This window comes from Crinia signifera, chromosome 6 (genome assembly GCF_055691185.1).
Source record: "Crinia signifera chromosome 6, ASM5569118v1, whole genome shotgun sequence".
Taxonomy (NCBI): domain Eukaryota; kingdom Metazoa; phylum Chordata; class Amphibia; order Anura; family Myobatrachidae; genus Crinia; species Crinia signifera.
The window spans coordinates 278,093,806-278,103,444 of NC_139222.1; the positions used below are offsets into that span (position 1 = coordinate 278,093,806).

At 43.4% G+C, this 9,639-nt stretch overlaps 3 pseudogenes; 1 reads left to right on the forward strand and 2 right to left on the reverse strand.

Moving 5' to 3' along the window:
• Positions 1-482: 482 nt before the first annotated feature.
• LOC146011732 (5S ribosomal RNA) lies at positions 483-600 on the reverse strand (annotated as a pseudogene).
• Positions 601-6,917: 6,317 nt separating this feature from the next.
• On the reverse strand, positions 6,918-7,035 carry LOC146011733 (5S ribosomal RNA; annotated as a pseudogene).
• A 1,726-nt stretch (positions 7,036-8,761) lies between these two features.
• Positions 8,762-8,879, forward strand: LOC146011721 (5S ribosomal RNA; annotated as a pseudogene).
• The last annotated feature ends 760 nt before the right edge of the window (positions 8,880-9,639 follow it).

Here is a 9,639-nt window from a genome sequence, read left to right on the forward strand (position 1 = left end):
GAGGAGGACAAAGGAAGAACAAAACTAGGTTTTTGGGGCACTCTTCTTCAAATTGTAATGTGTAAGGTAGTAAGATGATTGGAATAAAAATTAACTTTTATTAGATTTCACTTAAAAAAGGTTGGCGTCAATGATATATGAATAAAACGTATCAGGTAAATACAATTTTACAATGATGCATCACAATAAGAGTATACAATATAATGTCACATGGACTAGGCGAAAATGTTTTACACCGAGGGGACCACCCCCTGTAAGGTTGAAAAAATATATATGTTCTAAGCCCGTGAGAATTACCTTAGTGGGGTAGATGATGAAGAGGTATACGGAAATGGCACTTCAAAAACTGGTCAGTCAACTGGGTAATAAAAATAATGATAAATAAAGGACAGAGAAAATGGACAGAAAGATTGTTAGAGTAAATTAAGAGCAAGAGAAAAATGGTCGTTGGTGTCGTGCCTGATATTCTGGGTGTTCCGCTGTTGATACAACACCAGATCTTCCCTAACAGTCACCCGGTTAGGTACTGATCAGGCCAAACACTGCTTAGCTACTGAGATCGAACGAGATCAGGCGGCCCAGTGGTGTATGGTCGTATACTTAATGTATTGGATATAACGACACAGGACTGACATTAGGGACCATAAATTGCTTCTGCTTTCAAGAGACACAGAGTGACCACGGCCTGATGCTCGAGGTATTGCAGGACGGGTCAACTATGCCAAGGGATGAGAGAGCAACGATATACAAGAGTACAGAGCACTGAATTTATTGCAATGACCAGACCCTTCTACTACCTTCCATCGTATGGAATAAATTGGATGGGAGTTGAGAGTAATAGTCTGGTAGTGCTCAATTCAATAAAAAAAGATAAAGATGCAGAAAAAGTAGGTATGTGCCCCCTATTCGATTGTGTCACCTGCTGATAGTGATGGATTGACACTTAACACCAGGTTCAATCCGGGGGTTGTATGGTACAATTCTGTGAGGTATGTGTCACAGCGGGAAAACAATAATGGTTGTTGGTCCCAAGGTGGTCACAAGAGGGTACAGCGCCACCAATGAAAGTTAGAAACAGCGGGCAAACATAAATGCAGTTAAATATATTGGACCACAATTTATGTGGTTATGCAGATCAAAACAGACACAGAAAACAATTATAGGGTTTGAAAGACCGTACAATGAAAATTCACTCGATGTAAATTTGAAGCGCACAGATATAAGATGAAAAGCACTAAATATAAGTAGTTTGAGATTTGCACATTAGATTTTGGGGTGCCAAGCACAAGCAGATTGTCACCGAGACATTGAACTGGGAATGAACACACTCAAACTAATTAAGGCTGATCCTATATGTATCTGCCGGATTAGGTCTCTAAACAGTAGGGTTCACATAAAGGCGTAAATTTTAAACTAATCACACAAGGAAGTTTGAAAAGTGGATCAGGTTTCAGTAATAGACAACGTTAGTGCATTCAAGACAAAAAAAGAGACGAAAAACCTCCACCTGCTGATATATGCAGTCACTGGTGGTATGGGTTAATATCTCAACAAGTCATAAACAGATAATCTGTTAGCAGTATTATGTGCACACAGAACAAAAAATGGATTTCAAAATGAATAATTCTTGTATGGTTCTCTGCGGTAAATATAATATACACTACTTCTGTAAAGGGTAATACTCCCTTGTGCCCCAGTTTCTTAATAAATGAGAGAGGAGGTACAGGGGTCCGTTATGCAGAGAGGAGAAGTAATAAAAATATGGTAGGGTGCTGTGTGGGGTGCCGGTACCTGGCGGGTGATAACCCGCTGATGATGTGGACTCAGTCCGGGTGGGTCCCTGGGTCAGGCTGCGTCTACCAAGAATTGCAGCGTGAATGGCTGTGTAGAGGCGGCCAGGTGATCCGCCCGTGGCTAGCGGCAGGTAGACCGGCTCCAAGTGTGGAATGACGGCAGGGGGTGGTCCTAGGTGCGTCAGTGGACACGTGTTTCGCCGTGGAGGCTTGTTCACCGTGACGCATTGGCCTAGGGGATCCCCATGCATCATATATGGTGTGTAACCAATGGGAGAGGGAGACAGTGTGATGGACGTGGGGGGCGGCGAATGGGGTGGCGCGGCTTGTATGTCAGCTGGAATAGCTGTGCGTACACCCATTGCTGAATGAGTGTAGCTGCCGGCATGTCTGGGGGAGGTGCCCTGGCCGTATGTCAGCTGAAGTAAGGGGGGATTACCGTGCGAGGGATAACATCTGAGATACTCTATAGGAGGTGGGAATGAGAGCGTGGGGCGGGTAGGTAGGGGTGCGTGAGCGGGTTATGAAGCCCGATCGGTAAATTAAAATTTGGAGTTTAATGGATGACGGCATGTCAATACCTGGGAGTGTGATGGCCGGGGGAGTAGAAGGGGGCAGAGAGAAGGGGGAGGAGACATGGCTGAGGTGGGAGAACTTAACAGCAACACATGGAGAGAGGAGCTCGAAAGGAGGATGACAGGTATTGAGAGAGGACGGCTTAGGAGTATGAGCAGACAGTAAGTATTGACAAGTTGTCTGTTAGGGGTAAATACGTAGGAGAGAGTAATATGTGTTGGAATAAAATGAAGTGAAACAAATACACTAATAAATTCATGATATACTGTCTTGACATGGGATTTCGAATAATTATAATTATTATATTATTATATTTGAACTATTGAGAAGAGGATAGCATGTTATGAGATACTGGACAAGGCTATGTCCATACTGTGAACCCCAGGTCGCTGTGTCCTTTCAGGTGAACCACACGTGGAGAGTGGACTGTGGATAAGAGAAAGAAACACTTATATTGAAAGATGGCTTTCAGAGAAGAGAGGCACAGGTTGAATATTGAACGTGAGGCAATGGCTGGGGTACAGGGCTAGTCCTGGTTTCATAGGAAGGCACTGAACTGGATCCCTTCATTGAGACCAACTGGGGATAATGCATCAAGGTAGAAGATCCACCAGCTCTCTCTTTGCAATAGGGATTGGTGGATGTCCCCCCCTCTGCGGCCCAGATGTATTTGTTCTAATCCAAAGAAAAGGAGTTTAGAGGGGTCAGCTGAGTGATATTGTAAGAAATGCCTAGCAACTGATGTGATCTGTTTCATCCTTGCCCTGTCTTTTGCAGCATTTCGAATGGTCCCCATGTGTTCAAGGATCCTTTGCTTGAGGGGGCGGGAGGTCATTCCAACATATCTTTTATTGCAGGGACAGAGAATGCAGTATATCATGTTGGGGCTTTTGCAGTTAAAGTATCCTTGAATTTGTAGCGGTTCATTGAATTTGCTGTAGAGGGAGGTAATGTTCGTTACTTGGCTGCATATCTTGCAATTGCCACAAGGGTGAGTGCCTTTGACACTGGGTATCCTGGGTTTATTCCTAATGTAGTGGCTCTGTACCAGATTGTCTCGGAGGTTGGGGGCCCTCCGCCAGCTCAGGTCAACATTGGGTTTGAGGTTTGTTAGTAAATCTTTGTCAGTACGAAGGATATGCCAATGCTTCTGTACAATATTTTTGATTGCTTTCCATTGTGGGCAGAAAGTGCCGACCATCCTGATGGTCGGAGTGTCACTACTGCTGTCAGGTTTTGTGTTGAATAGAATAGCATCTCTTGTGGTGTTTACAATGGATTTTCTGGCTTTCTTGATGAGCCGCTTGGAGTATCCTCTGTCCTGTAGTCGCAATGATAGTTCCTCAGATTTCACCAGGAAGGTCTGATCGTTCGAGCAATTGCGGCGTAGCCTCAGGAATTCACCTTTAGGGAGATTTGGATACAGTGGGTGGAAAATGTGAACTGGTACAATGTAGAAGGCTATTGGTTGATGTTGATTTTCTGTACAGTTCTGTGCTGAGTTTGTTGTTGATATCGCGGTATAGATGAAGATCAAGAAAGGTAATGCTGTTAGGGCTAACTTCGTAAGTGAATTTGAGGTTGAGGTTGTTGGTGTTGAGTTTGTGAATGAAGTCCTTGAGCTGCTCAGGGGTGCCCTTCCAGATGATGAGGATGTCGTCAATATAGCGCATCCAGATGTGTATGCATTCGACATCCGCATCATTCTGGAAGACAAATTCCCTTTCCCACCATCCAAGGAAGAGGTTAGCGTATGTGGGGGCACAAGCCGCCCCCATCGCCGTCCCCCTTCCCTGGACGTAGTAGTGGTCATCGAAAACAAAGAAATTCCGGTGGAGAACAAAGCTCAGGAGTTCCAAAAGAAAGTTGTGGAATGGAGTCATTCCCTGCATGGTGAGGAAGTATTTGGTGGCTCCGATCCCTAAATCGTGTTTGATACAATTGTAGAGTGACTCTACATCAAGTGATACCAACAAGTGATCATCCTCGAGTTGTATGTCGTGTATCTTTTTGAGCACATCTGTAGTATCTTTTGTGTACGATGGCAAACTTGTTACATGATGACGTAAGTGGATGTCGATGAAGGTACAGGCATTTTCAATAAGGGATCCATTGCCAGAAACAATGGGTCTTCCGGGTGGTTCGGTTAATGATTTGTGGACCTTGGGCAGAAGGTAAAAGGTTGCAACTCTCGGATTGGGGGTTTGAAGATATTGAAACTCAGATTTGGTGATAGTGCCATCCGCAAGGGCTCTTCCTATCATGCGATCATATTCAGTTTGGAAATTTGAGGAGGGATCAAAAAGAGTCTTATGGTAACATGCCTTATCATTGAGTTGTCGGTGTACCTCCTTAAGGTATAAGATAGTCGGCCAGAGAACGATATTGCCCCCCTTGTCCGAGGGTTTGATGACAATGTCGTCCCAGCTCCTTATTTCTTTAAGGGCTAGTGATTCTTGTCTGGTCACATTACCTCCAATGTGTGAATATTTGGCTTTCCGGTGAAGTTCGTCAAAGTCCCTGGCCACCAGGTTTGTGAAGACTTTCACTTCCGGACAGATTGCCTCTGTGGGAAAAAAAGTAGATCTCTTTTTGCAAATTGTTCTCCCTAGATGTTCCGGTCCTGGATCCTGCAGTTCTTCCAAGTCTTGTATTGCCTGGAGTTCCTGTGTGGACCATGCTGTGGTGTTATCAGTGTTGGGGTCAGATTTATGCATCGCATGAAATTTAGTAAGAAGCAGTTTGCGGCTAAATAGATGTAAACTAGTTTCCCATTTAAATCTATCGAATTTATTGGTCGGAGAGAAAGATAAGCCTTTTTGAAGGACCGCACTTTGGTCAGGTGTGAGAATGTGATCGGATAAGTTGATAATTTGTAAGCCGGTTTCTGCTGTCCTCACATTGGTCTGTTCCTCTGAGACTGTCGACTGGACTGACGTGGCTCCCATGTCGACCAGTCTCTTCTTCTGTTTCTTGGTGCTCCTTCTTGTCTTCCTCTTCCTCTCCCTTGTCTGGGGCCGTTGCCCCTTCCAAAGTCTAAAAAATGGTCCCGATTATAAGAATTTGAGCCGTCACTGTTGTCATCAGTACTCGAGTACTCAGACTCAGAGAATATAGTAGTCCCTCTCTGATCTCTCTTTGGTTGGCCTCGATATGATTGTGGTGGTCTAGTCCAGTTGAAAATCTTGCCAGAACTAAAGTCTTGTACGTCCCGTTGGAATTTGGTCTTTTTCCTCTCGACTATCACAGTCTCATATGTTTCCAAATCTTTTTTTATTTTGTCGAAGTTGTTTTGAAAGTCATTGTTTTGCTCCCACTTTTCAAGTTTCTTTCCCAGAGTCTCGATGTTTTGCGAGCATTCCTCTAATATGAGGTGATTATGCTTGATGAGTATTAAGATAAGTTCTTGTGAGCATTTGAGGAGACTAGTCTCCCATTCTTTCTTAAGATTCTCAGTATGTAACTCAAATGATGGAAAAGTCTTAGGTCGGAGTCCTCTGGGAGTGACTTTATGTTTCTGATAATTTTCTAGGCTGGAGAGATCCCAATTTGACCTGATTTGTCTCTGAAGAGTTTTTTTCAGATTGTGAAGTTCATCATCCCAGCCCAGATCCGTTGATGTAATGGAGGATTGGGTAGAGAAGATGTTATCAAAATCTTTAGTTTTATGTCTATTGGTAAGTTCGTTACGAAGGTTGAAGGTAGACATGCCAAAAAGGGGAATGGGGATGTTTGGAAATTTAGAGAGGTTACACAAAGAAATGATAAGAATGGCAGTTGGGGCCCTAGGAGGAAAGGAGTGAAGTGTAATAGGGGAAACTTGAGCGTTTCCTAAGGGGCTGTGCTCGATCCGGAAACTGAGAGAGACCTCAGTAAAGTAACTGTTTCAACGAGTTGGGGTGGATCGTCACAAGCAAAGGGATGATAATAAAGTAACAATTAGAGGGATTATGGTAGTCAATGATGATACCAACATACAACCAGTGTGACTTTTATTGTCAGTGGTACTAGGTTGGTGGTGCTCCCAAAGGTTCAGCGGTAAAGCTGATAGAAAATAGGGTGTCCAGAGGAGGACAAAGGAAGAACAAAACTAGGTTTTTGGGGCACTCTTCTTCAAATTGTAATGTGTAAGGTAGTAAGATGATTGGAATAAAAATTAACTTTTATTAGAATTCACTTAAAAAAGGTTGGCGTCAATGATATATGAATAAAACGTATCAGGTAAATACAATTTTACAATGATGCATCACAATAAGAGTATACAATATAATGTCACATGGACTAGGCGAAAATGTTTTACACCGAGGGGACCACCCCCTGTAAGGTTGAAAAAATATATATGTTCTAAGCCCGTGAGAATTACCTTAGTGGGGTAGATGATGAAGAGGTATACGGAAATGGCACTTCAAAAACTGGTCAGTCAACTGGGTAATAAAAATAATGATAAATAAAGGACAGAGAAAATGGACAGAAAGATTGTTAGAGTAAATTAAGAGCAAGAGAAAAATGGTCGTTGGTGTCGTGCCTGATATTCTGGGTGTTCCGCTGTTGATACAACACCAGATCTTCCCTAACAGTCACCCGGTTAGGTACTGATCAGGCCAAACACTGCTTAGCTACTGAGATCGAACGAGATCAGGCGGCCCAGTGGTGTATGGTCGTATACTTAATGTATTGGATATAACGACACAGGACTGACATTAGGGACCATAAATTGCTTCTGCTTTCAAGAGACACAGAGTGACCACGGCCTGATGCTCGAGGTATTGCAGGACGGGTCAACTATGCCAAGGGATGAGAGAGCAACGATATACAAGAGTACAGAGCACTGAATTTATTGCAATGACCAGACCCTTCTACTACCTTCCATCGTATGGAATAAATTGGATGGGAGTTGACAGTAATAGTCTGGTAGTGCTCAATTCAATAAAAAAAACCACCATATATGATGCATGGGGATCCCCTAGGCCAGTGCGTCACGGTGAACAAGCCTCCACGGCGAAACACGTGTCCACTGACGCACCTAGGACCACCCCCTGCCGTCATTCCACACTTGGAGCCGGTCTACCTGCCGCTAGCCACGGGCGGATCACCTGGCCGCCTCTACACAGCCATTCACGCTGCAATTCTTGGTAGACGCAGCCTGACCCAGGGACCCACCCGGACTGAGTCCACATCATCAGCGGGTTATCACCCGCCAGGTACCGGCACCCCACACAGCACCCTACCATATTTTTATTACTTCTCCTCTCTGCATAACGGACCCCTGTACCTCCTCTCTCATTTATTAAGAAACTGGGGCACAAGGGAGTATTACCCTTTACAGAAGTAGTGTATATTATATTTACCGCAGAGAACCATACAAGAATTATTCATTTTGAAATCCATTTTTTGTTCTGTGTGCACATAATACTGCTAACAGATTATCTGTTTATGACTTGTTGAGATATTAACCCATACCACCAGTGACTGCATATATCAGCAGGTGGAGGTTTTTCGTCTCTTTTTTTGTCTTGAATGCACTAACGTTGTCTATTACTGAAACCTGATCCACTTTTCAAACTTCCTTGTGTGATTAGTTTAAAATTTACGCCTTTATGTGAACCCTACTGTTTAGAGACCTAATCCGGCAGATACATATAGGATCAGCCTTAATTAGTTTGAGTGTGTTCATTCCCAGTTCAATGTCTCGGTGACAATCTGCTTGTGCTTGGCACCCCAAAATCTAATGTGCAAATCTCAAACTACTTATATTTAGTGCTTTTCATCTTATATCTGTGCGCTTCAAATTTACATCGAGTGAATTTTCATTGTACGGTCTTTCAAACCCTATAATTGTTTTCTGTGTCTGTTTTGATCTGCATAACCACATAAATTGTGGTCCAATATATTTAACTGCATTTATGTTTGCCCGCTGTTTCTAACTTTCATTGGTGGCGCTGTACCCTCTTGTGACCACCTTGGGACCAACAACCATTATTGTTTTCCCGCTGTGACACATACCTCACAGAATTGTACCATACAACCCCCGGATTGAACCTGGTGTTAAGTGTCAATCCATCACTATCAGCAGGTGACACAATCGAATAGGGGGCACATACCTACTTTTTCTGCATCTTTATCTTTTTTTATTGAATTGAGCACTACCAGACTATTACTCTCAACTCCCATCCAATTTATTCCATACGATGGAAGGTAGTAGAAGGGTCTGGTCATTGCAATAAATTCAGTGCTCTGTACTCTTGTATATCGTTGCTCTCTCATCCCTTGGCATAGTTGACCCGTCCTGCAATACCTCGAGCATCAGGCCGTGGTCACTCTGTGTCTCTTGAAAGCAGAAGCAATTTATGGTCCCTAATGTCAGTCCTGTGTCGTTATATCCAATACATTAAGTATACGACCATACACCACTGGGCCGCCTGATCTCGTTCGATCTCAGTAGCTAAGCAGTGTTTGGCCAGATCAGTACCTAACCGGGTGACTGTTAGGGAAGATCTGGTGTTGTATCAACAGCGGAACACCCAGAATATCAGGCACGACACCAACGACCATTTTTCTCTTGCTCTTAATTTACTCTAACAATCTTTCTGTCCATTTTCTCTGTCCTTTATTTATCATTATTTTTATTACCCAGTTGACTGACCAGTTTTTGAAGTGCCATTTCCGTATACCTCTTCATCATCTACCCCACTAAGGTAATTCTCACGGGCTTAGAACATATATATTTTTTCAACCTTACAGGGGGTGGTCCCCTCGGTGTAAAACATTTTCGCCTAGTCCATGTGACATTATATTGTATACTCTTATTGTGATGCATCATTGTAAAATTGTATTTACCTGATACGTTTTATTCATATATCATTGACGCCAACCTTTTTTAAGTGAATTCTAATAAAAGTTAATTTTTATTCCAATCATCTTACTACCTTACACATTACAATTTGAAGAAGAGTGCCCCAAAAACCTAGTTTTGTTCTTCCTTTGTCCTCCTCTGGACACCCTATTTTCTATCATGTGGTCGTACATCTTCCAGACACCGACTCAGTGGTGTATGGGATAGAGAGAGAGGGAAGTGACCGCCATGCGCTCAAGATGGTACATCGGAACCAACTCAAATTATGCCGTCACAGAACGAGGTCGGAAGAAGGGGGGCTCAGCTATACAGAAGAAGAGTCGACACAAGTCCCCATCCACCCTCTGCAAGACCCGACAGACCTCCTACTCTTCATGGGAGGACCCTCACCTTGCTCCTGGGGGGGCGAAACAGCTC